General features: G+C 43.0%; 1 long non-coding RNA gene across 1 annotated transcript in view; it reads right to left on the reverse strand.

The window, feature by feature from the left end:
* LOC144930015 (uncharacterized) overlaps positions 1-9237 on the reverse strand; it is a 42077-nt gene extending 32840 nt beyond the window's left edge. Inside the window, exon 1 of the long non-coding RNA XR_013635132.1 lies at positions 9085-9237. This is a non-coding gene — a long non-coding RNA (uncharacterized LOC144930015). The remainder of the gene's footprint in view (positions 1-9084) is intronic.
* Positions 9238-10170: the final 933 nt, after the last annotated feature.

Consider the following 10170-nt stretch of genomic DNA (forward strand, 5'->3'; position numbering starts at 1 on the left):
TAAAGAAATGAGATTCATAGTGGGGTTTTCAAGAGCACCTATATACCTAATCCCCATTGGGTGTGAGGTGCCCAGGCACTTTTGAAAACCCCACTAACTGTATCAGTTTTATAAAAAACACTTGAACTAATATAAAAATCAAGAAAACATCACCAAAACCAAGCTATTATTAATGTTAAACTGAAGTAAAAACGGAACATTACAAAAACTGAATTAAAATCAAATTGGCAAATTAGTCTCAAGATTTGATTGAAATTAAATAATCATATAAATAAAACTCATAAAATTAATCCACTTAATACCAAATGTAATCAACATAATCAATTCTAAAGAGGATTTTAAGTAGGTAGCTGTCTGTTTAGTTATAAAACCCAACTAAAGAATTTTACCAAAGTTAATCAAATCTATGATTTACAGCTGGTCACAGGATTGATACTGAAAACAAGTTATCTAATGTCTAAGGCCTGGTCTACACTACATGGTTAGGTCAACATCAGCTGCCTTGCATCAACCTAGCTGTGGAAGTGTCTTCACTTAAATTTGGCTCCCATTGATGCAAGTGCCTCTCTGCACTGATTTAGTAACATCACCTCCCCAAGTGGCGTAGAGCTCCAGTTGATGTAACTAGGTCAACACAGAGACAGTGTAGACACTGCGTTGCTTACATTGACTATTACTGGCTTTCAGGAGCTGTCCCACAATGCCCCACATTGGCAATACAATCAATACCAGCATTCCTAGTGAGGACACGCACCACTGACACAAGGAGCCAAGTGTATGCGCACACACACACACACACAATTTAAAAGTGCAGGGGGTGTATGCTGATGTAAATTAGGTTGGCATAATTTTGTAGTGTAGACATGGCCTAAGGCACATCCTCAGAGCCAATTATAAAGCTTCCTTAGAATTCTATTCTTGTGAGATGGGTAACCCTTTCCTCCCTCTTCCTATCAGAGAGATTATGGTCTAGACTTTGTCTAACTTCTACTTAAGTAGTCTGCTAACTTTTATTTACCAGAAATTACAGACGACGATCTCAAGTCTCTTAAGACAAACAACCACAGAACACACTTTAGTGAATAATTTTATGAGACAATATTTTAAGCTACTAAACAGAGAACTTTCTGTCACCTTTCTGAGGTGGACTTTATGGTTATTCATACCCACACATGTACACAACCACGCTTTCAAACCCTAACGTTAAAAAGAATATAAAAAGGCTGCTATGTCTCCCAGCTACAAAAATATTCAGAAAAGAAAAACAAAATACTTAACAGAAGCTTTGCAAACTCTTCAACTGATGTCTGTGACACATCCCCTCAAAATATAATAAATTCAATTACATAAGACCACTTTTGAATAAGCTGGTACTGTCTTATCTGTGTGAAAGTTCTTAAGAGAACATTGTGTTATCAGTTTAAGGAAAGTTCAACAACAAAATCCTTTAAAAATATTTGACTGAAAAAAACAAAAAAACAAAAACACCCTAACAGTCACTCAACATTCATCCATCAGTAAAATTAAAAATAAGTTCAAACAAATAATCAATTTCATCACTTCAGTTTCCTCAGAAAGAATAGAGTAAATGCCTCATTTCTATTTTAGAACTGGGCTGTAAGTCAAACAGCTTGTCTTCTGCAATCTTCATCTTGAAGGATAAAAATTATTGTAAAGCCTCTGAAGATGAAACCCATCTAAAACATAAATACCTTCATATGAAATTTAAGGTAACTATACCCATGAAGCTATTCTTCTCACAACTGTATTCCAGTCCTGTGATTTTTCCATTTTGTAGTTTCAGGAACTCTATTTTTATCCCCTTGATCAGAAAGTTTGTATGTGTCAGAGTCATTGTCAGAGGACCAGGAAAAAACAAAAATAATCCTGATTCTTGTTTGCAGAATAATAATTCTACACACCACTTCAAATATAGATTGATAAAAAATTCCAAGGTGTACAACACAATTTCAAAATTTATTTTATTCTGTGACTGGATGATTTTTGTGTATCAATGGATTGAGGTGTCAACACACCTAACGTTGGGAGTACATAACACCCACCCACACCATGCTTATAGTTATGCTTCTGGCCACAAGCTCTCTGTTTGACGTTGGGCAAGTTTAGCATATTTGACTCAGTGTCCTCTCGCTGTATAACAAGTACAACAATATTGACTTATCCACAGCCGTACTTTAAAGCTTACTTTGTTAATATCTGCAAATCCCTCTGAAATCCTCTGATTCAAGATGCTATACAAGTACAACATTCAAAAATATTAGATGATAAATTTATCTTAGTGAGGATATGTGTAATGTTTCTTTAAAACTGTAGCAGGAAGCCAGAAGGAAAGGGCCCTGGAGAAGTTTGTAGGAAAAGCTCTGCAGTGAACCAGAAAGACAGAATAGTTTCAGGGAATAACACTCAGTCTAATAAAGTTCCCTTTTCAGTGTTAAAAAAGATGTACTTTACCATTTTCACATGACAATGCCTCAGTTAAGGTCAAGCCTGTAAAAGGCAAGCCTACCTTCAAGGAAATCATATAACTAACATTAATTGTATGAACATTTTACATTAAATATTTCAACTTGCTTAATTTCATTTAAGATTGAATCAGAACTGGCGTGGGGTAGAACATTGGACAGTTTCAAACTCTAGCACATCTCAAACTCTGGATCGCCTCAAACTCTGGATCATTTAAGTAACTTCTCCAGTGGGAGAGCACCTGAAACTGGAACACATAAAAAAAACCTCTGAGATTATTACAATCTGTGGACCAGCTCAAACTCCAGGCCATCAATTTGAAACTTCATTACTTTAAAAGTACTGAACTGATTTTCTTCACATTTGGCTTGTTTTGTAGCTATAATTGAAAAAACAAGCAAGGCTGAAGGTTATAAGTACTACACTGTGATTTACTGTATGCAAGTATAAGAAATTTCAGCTGTGTATCATATTAAATTTTAAAATAACTAGAATTCTATAAGGGACAATACTTAAATATAAGTCTGAGGGGAAGGAGTTATATTTGAGACTTAAGCTCATCATTTCTTGATTATATTTCTCCTGTTGCAGAATTACAGGCAGTTCAGAGAAGAGTGACAAATGATAATAAAGCACCTGGAAAACCTCATCCGTGGAAAGATTGAAAAGATTGGGATGGTTTATTTAGAAAGGAAATATGAGAAAAGTATAATACAATGAATGGTTTAGAGAAGGTACATTTGGGAACTTCTGTTCTCCCAGTCTCATTACTCAGGAACACAGAGCCATTCACTGCAATTAAAGGACATGAAATTTAAAACTGATAAAAGGAAATACTTTTTCACACAACGTTTGATTAAACAGTGGAACTTTCAAAGACTAAAAAAGATCTTACAGAAAAATGCATCGCTCTTTCCCTCAAGTGTGGATTCTTCTTTCCCCTCATCTGCAAAAGTTACACTGGTCCATGATCAAGGATGGGCCTTACACAGCTGTAATTCCCATGGATGAGACAGATCAAAGCACAGTGCAGAGGTCAGAGTTCAGGTAAGGATCTGATAGCCTGCAGATCCAATCCAAGGGGACAGTTCAGCAAGGCAGCAGAAGGGTCCAAGTAGCAACAAGCAGGCAATGGCTTGTTGGTCAGACAAGGACAGGAAGGAAGCAGGAAGTTTATATAGGGTCACTAGCCAATCAGGGTCAAGATCATGTGGCCAATCAGGGAGCAGGCTGCAAAACCCTGGCTGTTGACCCACTCAACTCTGTAAAGTCCCCTATAGCCTGGTGCATGGCTGTGGTGTGATGGGTAAGGCTGTTTTCTGAGCTTCTAAAGGGCTTTGGTTTGAGACTAGATTACTGACAACAGCCCCATTCCAGTGATAGATTAAGGTCCAATATCTTATATGTCTTCTTGGATAGAAATGTGAGTTCAGCCCTTAGACAGAGGATATTATGGCTTTTCCAAAGGAACACATAACACTTTCTTCCACTTCTCTGAACATACCTGGACTTACAACGTATATCATTTAAATGCATAGAATAGCTACTTTAAGTTATTTTCAGAGATTTCTAAAATGTATTAGAAATTGTATTACAATTTTTTATTAAGGTACATTTCTGCTCTTCCGCTGATCACTGTACAGTTGGATTTGTCATACAAAAGCAATCTGGCTTTTTAGACAGGGGGATACAAAAAATAATCCTCTCTTTTTAAACAACTCTCTAAAATACTTTTCCTGTTAAGTATGTGGCATAGAATCAACCCTGGTTATATGCATCTATATTATATCATATGCACACACAAAATAGGACAAAGTTCATATAACATCAACATCTTACTATATCCACCCATATCTTTCTTTTTCCATAAATGTGACTATTCCGTTGTAAAAGTGAGATGTTCCTGTATTTGCTTATTTAACTTTCCTTTTCTGTTTTTGACGTAACTAACAACCAACCTCTCTACTTTAAGCAGACTTTTACTCAAAAAAGTAGACATGCCAGTAATTCCATGCACTCCAGGAGGATTTTACTTATGTTTCCAATTTACATGGAAGATGCTCAGATACTACACTGATGGGCAACTGTGTAAACCCTACAATGGACAGAGAGATAGATATAATAATTAACCAGATCATCTGTCCACCTTCTGGGAAATGTATAGTTATTATTAGTGTAATACTCTTTCCCAAAGTGACATAAAGGGGTTGCTGATTAATAAAAAAGGCAACACATTGAAAAGAAATATGTTTTAACATTTTTCGAAACCTAACAACAACAAAAAGGTATCTTGTAAGGCTTTCATCTTCTAATTACTACTGATTTGAGACTCTATTTTTGTAATTATATTTATGTAACCTGTTTTAATAACTGCTAAATCACAATAGCAGCTGCCTCCTATGACTGTGAAGACTACTGAGAATGCTTTCTTTCCATCAAAACAATAATTCCAATAATTTTAATCACCAGATTTCTGCAGATGTTTATTGCAATACAAGTGCCTGATGCATTGAAGTGAATGGCAGAACTCCTATTGACTTCTGTAGGAGCAAGATTGGGCCCTTGATTTTCACTATTGAGATATTTCTTCCCCCATTCAGTTAAAGGAGCATTTCAAGACAAGCATCCTTTGATCAAACTGTTTGGAATCTTTCCCAGAATTACAAGTGAAGCAAGTCTGGTCATCTCAGACTTCATTTTATCCCACGCTATATAGATGGTTCTCAGATCCTTCCAATCATATTTTAAAGAATGACAAAAGATTCTCACAACAGTTTTTCTCAATATCCCTTTAAGAAACGTTTACACACCAAATTCATGAACATCTTCTTGTTTGGGTCATAGAATCATAGAATATCAGGGTTGGAAGGGACCTCAGGAGGTCATCTAGTCCAACCCCCTGCTCAAAGCAGGACCATTCCCCAATTAAATCATCCCAGCCAGGGCTTTGTTAAGCCTGACCTTAAAAACTTCTAAGGAAAAAGATTCTACCACCTCCCTAGGTAACGCATTCCAGTGTTTCACCACCCTCCTAGTGAAAGTTTTTTTCCTAATATCTAACCTAAACCTCCCCCACTGCAACTTGAGACCATTACTCCTTGTCCTGTCCTCTTCTACCACTGAGAATAGTCTAGAACCATCCTCTCTGGAACCACCTCTCAGTTCGTTGAGAGCAGCTATCAAATCCCCCCTCATTCTTCTCTTCTGCACACTAAACAATCCCGGTTCCCTCAGCCTCTTCTCATAAGTCATGTGTTCCAGACCCCTAATCATTTTTGTTGCCCTTCGCTGGACTCTTTCCAATTTATCCACATCCTTCTTGTAGTGTGGGGCCCAAAACTGGACACAGTACTCCAGATGAGGCCTCACCAATGTCGAATAGAGGTGGACGATCACGTCCCTCGATCTGCTCGCTATGCCCCTACTTATACATCCCAAAATGCCATTGGCCTTCTTGGCAACAAGGGCACAGTGCTGACTCATATCCAGCTTCTCGTCCACTGTCACCCCTAGGTCCTTTTCCGCAGAACTGCTGCCTAGCCATTCGGTCCCTAGTCTGTAGCGGTGCATTGGGTTCTTCCGTCCTAAGTGCAGGACCCTGCACTTGTCCTTGTTGAACCTTATCAGATTTCTTTTGGCCCAATCCTCAAATTTGTCTAGGTCCCTCTGTATCCTATCCCTCCCCTCCAGCGTATCTACCACTCCTCCTAGTTTAGTATCATCCGCAAATCTGCTGAGAGTACAATCCACACCATCCTCCAGATCATTTATGAAGATATTGAACAAAACCAGCCCCAGAACTGACCCCTGGGTCATTCTACTTGACACTGGCTGCCAACTAGACATGGAGCCATTGATCACTACCCGTTGAGCCCGACAATCTAGCCAACTTTCTACCCACCTTATAGTGCATTCATCCAGCCCATACTTCTTTAACTTGCTGACAAGAATACTGTGGGAGATCATGTCAAAAGCTTTGCTAAAGTCAAGAAACAATACATCCACTGCTTTCCCTTCATCCACAGAACCAGTAATCTCATCATAGAAGGCGATTAGATTAGTCAGGCATGACCTTCCCTTGGTGGGAAGGGATCACTTTCCTCTCATGTAAGTGCTTCAGGATTGATTCCTTGAGGACCTGCTCCATGATTTTTCCGGGGACTGAGGTGAGGCTGACTGGCCTGTAGTTCCCAGGATCCTCCTTCTTCCCTTTTTTAAAGATTGGCACTACATTAGCCTTTTTTCAGTCATACGGGACTTCCCCCATTCACCACGAGTTTTCAAAGATAATGGCCAATGGCTCTGCAATCACAGCCACCAATTCCTTTAGCACTCTCGGATGCAACGCGTCCGGCCCCATGGACTTGTGCACGTCCAGCTTTTCTAAATAGTCCCTAACCACCTCTATCTCCACAGAGGGCTGGCCATCTACTCCCCATGCTGTGATGCCCAGTGCAGCAGTCTGGGAGCTGACCTTGTTAGTGAAGACAGAGGCAAAAAAAGCATTGAGTACATTAGCTTTTTCCACATCCTCTGTCACTAGGTTGCCTCCCTCATTCAGTAAGGGGCCCACACTTTCCTTGGCTTTCTTCTTGTTGCCAACATACCTGAAGAAACCCTTCTTGTTACTCTTGACATCTCTTGCTAGCTGCAGTTCCAGGTGCAATTTGGCCCTCCTGATTTCATTCTTACATGCCCGAGCAATATTTTTATACTCTTCCCTGGTTATATGTCCAACCTTCCACTTCTTGTATGCTTCTTTTTTATGTTTAAGATCCGCTAGGATTTCACCGTTAAGCCAAGGTGGTCGACTGCCATATTTACTATTCTTTCGACACATCGGGATAGTTTGTCCCTGTAACCTCAACAGGGATTCCTTGAAATACAGCCAGCTCTCCTGGACTCCTTTCCCCTTCATGTTAGTCCCCCAGGGGATCCTACCCATCTGTTCCCTGAGGGAGTCAAAGTCTGCTTTCCTGAAGTCCAAGGTCCGTATCCTGCTGCTTACCTTTCTTCCCTGTGTCAGGATCCTGAACTCAACCATCTCATGGTCACTGCCTCCCAGATTCCCATCCACATTTGCTTCCCCTACTAATTCTTCCCAGTTTGTGAGCAGCAGGTCAAGAAAAGCTCCTCCCCTAATTGGCTCGTCTAGCACTTGCACCAGGAAATTGTCCCCTACATTTTCCAAAAACTTCCTGGATTGTCTATGCACCGCTGTATTGCTCTCCCAGCAGATATCAGGAAAATTAAAGTCACCCATGAGAACCAGGGCGTGCGATCCAGTAGCTTCTGCGAGCTGCCGGAAGAAAGCCTCATCCACCTCATCCCCCTGGTCCGGTGGTCTATAGCAGACTCCCACCACTACATCACTCTTGTTGCTCACGCTTCTAAACTTAATCCAGAGACAGTCAGGTTTTTCTGCAGTTTCGTATCGGAGCTCTGAGCAGTCATACTGCTCCCTTACATACAGTGACTAACCAATTTATTTGAGCATGAACTTAGCAGGACAGTGGGGCGGGAGGAGGTATTGTTTCATGGTCTCTGTGTGTATATAATGTCTTCTGCAGTTTCCACGGTATGCATCCGATGAAGTGAGCTGTAGCTCAGGAAAGCTCATGCTCAAATAAATTGGTTAGTCTCTAAGGTGCCACAAGTCCTCCCTTTCTTTTTGAGAATACAGACTAACACGGCTGTTACTCTGAAACCTGTCATTATGCAGATTAAAAGGTGTCTCTCCCCCCGCCCCCACCCCCATCAACTTAAACATCACCCTGGTGGCGGAACATTGTTCTCCCGCTGGAGTTACGAGCAGAGCGAGCCCCCCCGCCCCAGCCAGGCCAATGCAGGGTCAGACACCATCTCCCCTTCACCCGGAGAGCTCCCCGCCACATGGCCTGTTCGCGGCTCCTGCTCGCAGCCCCCTGTCAGGTTCCTTGGGTGTGAGCTTCTCTCGTGAAGGCTCCTGCAAAGACCCCGGCTACCCTGTCCCCCAGGAGCCTGCCCCCCCTCAGCTGCCGTAACACCCCCCCCCCCAGCCACGAGCATGGGACCCCAGAGGTTGGAGGGGCCTGGGCAGGAGGCCAAGCAATGCGCGCCGCGCTCTGGGCCAGGCTCCTCGGGAAGGGAGAAGTGACGTCTGCACACGGGGTTGATTTGTCCCCCGAAGGGAGGATTTCCCAGAGAACAGGAGCCCTTTCTGAAAGGCAGGACGTCTCGCCGACTTGGGAGCAATTCTGGGTTTTTTGCTGGGTTTTCTGGCATGTCTAAAAGCTACTGTTCATTTCCTGGAACCCCCCCTCCCCAGTCTCCCCTTAACCCAACACCTAGCTTTGAGGGAAACGAAAATATTCTATCTCAATTTGTGGCCGAAGAATGGACACACAATTAAACAGCGGCTGCAGTACACATCGTACGTCATTCACAGACACTGCGAGGCCCTGCAGCCTGCCAGGCTGTAAAAATAATCACAGGGCTGCGATGACACTGGGATCTTGAGAAAAACCCCCTGTCTCCACACTAACCCCAGTCCCTCCATTGCAGAGCAGGGGTGGGAGTCAGGTTCCCAGGGCACTGCTCTGGAGGAAGATCACAGCTTACCTCCTCCAGGGACTCCATGGCTGCAGCAGCCTTTGCAAGGCAGGTCCCTGCTCCATCTCCCCCTCTCTGTGCATTAGCGGAGGGGGGAGCCCCAACTCCCCCCTTCACACAAATCATGTCTTCCCCCATGGCTCGGGCAAGGGAAAGCGCCCAAAAAAGCCAGCCGCGAGGAGAATGAAACTACACAGCACCGGGGAGATCATACACCTTATTAGCATATTGCTTCTGATTGGACAAGGGGCAGGAGCGCCGCAGGGGGAGGAGGGTCCACTTGCTCTGGCCCAGGGCCCCAGGAAACCCTCGTCCGCCTCTGCTCGTCTCGCTATTGGCCTAGTTTTACCAGGGGCTGCCTGAAAGCCCTGGTGACCTCAGTGCAAACCAACATTCCAGACAGTGACGTCTTCATCTTGCTCTATGGAGTGTACACCGACATGTACATTTCCAGCTGATTTCTTTTATAATTATATGGTAACAAGGAGAGAGTCAGCAATTTTTCCATAGTAGTGGCTGTGTGACATTTTTGTATTTTTATGTCCGGCTTTGTAAGCGAATGGTTTTTAAGTGAGGTGTAACTTGGGGTCTGTAAATCAGACTCCTGAAAGGGGTACAGTAGTATGGAAAAGTTGAGAGCCACTGCAATCCTTGGGCGAGCAGGGGCAGAGACTGGTGGGACGGGGGGAGAAGGGGCAAAGAAGGGCCTCTCTGCCCCGGGCACAGACTGGGGGAGGGTTGGAACTGTGACAGAGTGGGAATTTTTTGTACTATTTTGTATGAATACTATGTGCCTCAGTTTCCCCTATGTGCTGCATGGTTAAGTAGGTGGTGGGAAAAGGTTGTTTATCCTTTGTAGAGACCCAGAGATACAGACGTGGCCGACGCCTAGATGCCTGGGCCCTGGGGCCCCATGCCCATGGAGACACCCAGAAGACAATGGCCATTCCAATTGCCCAGACATTTGGCACCCAGCAACTAACGACCATGGATGGCCCACCCTCTGCAGGAAGCCAGTGGGATGGGACCAGCTGGAGAACAAAGGGCTGAGGAGGAAGGCCAGGGGACAAGGTTTGCCCAGGAACAAAAAGAAAG

The sequence above is a fragment of the Lepidochelys kempii genome, unplaced genomic scaffold (assembly GCF_965140285.1).
Source record: "Lepidochelys kempii isolate rLepKem1 unplaced genomic scaffold, rLepKem1.hap1 scaffold_242, whole genome shotgun sequence".
NCBI lineage: Eukaryota > Metazoa > Chordata > Testudines > Cheloniidae > Lepidochelys > Lepidochelys kempii.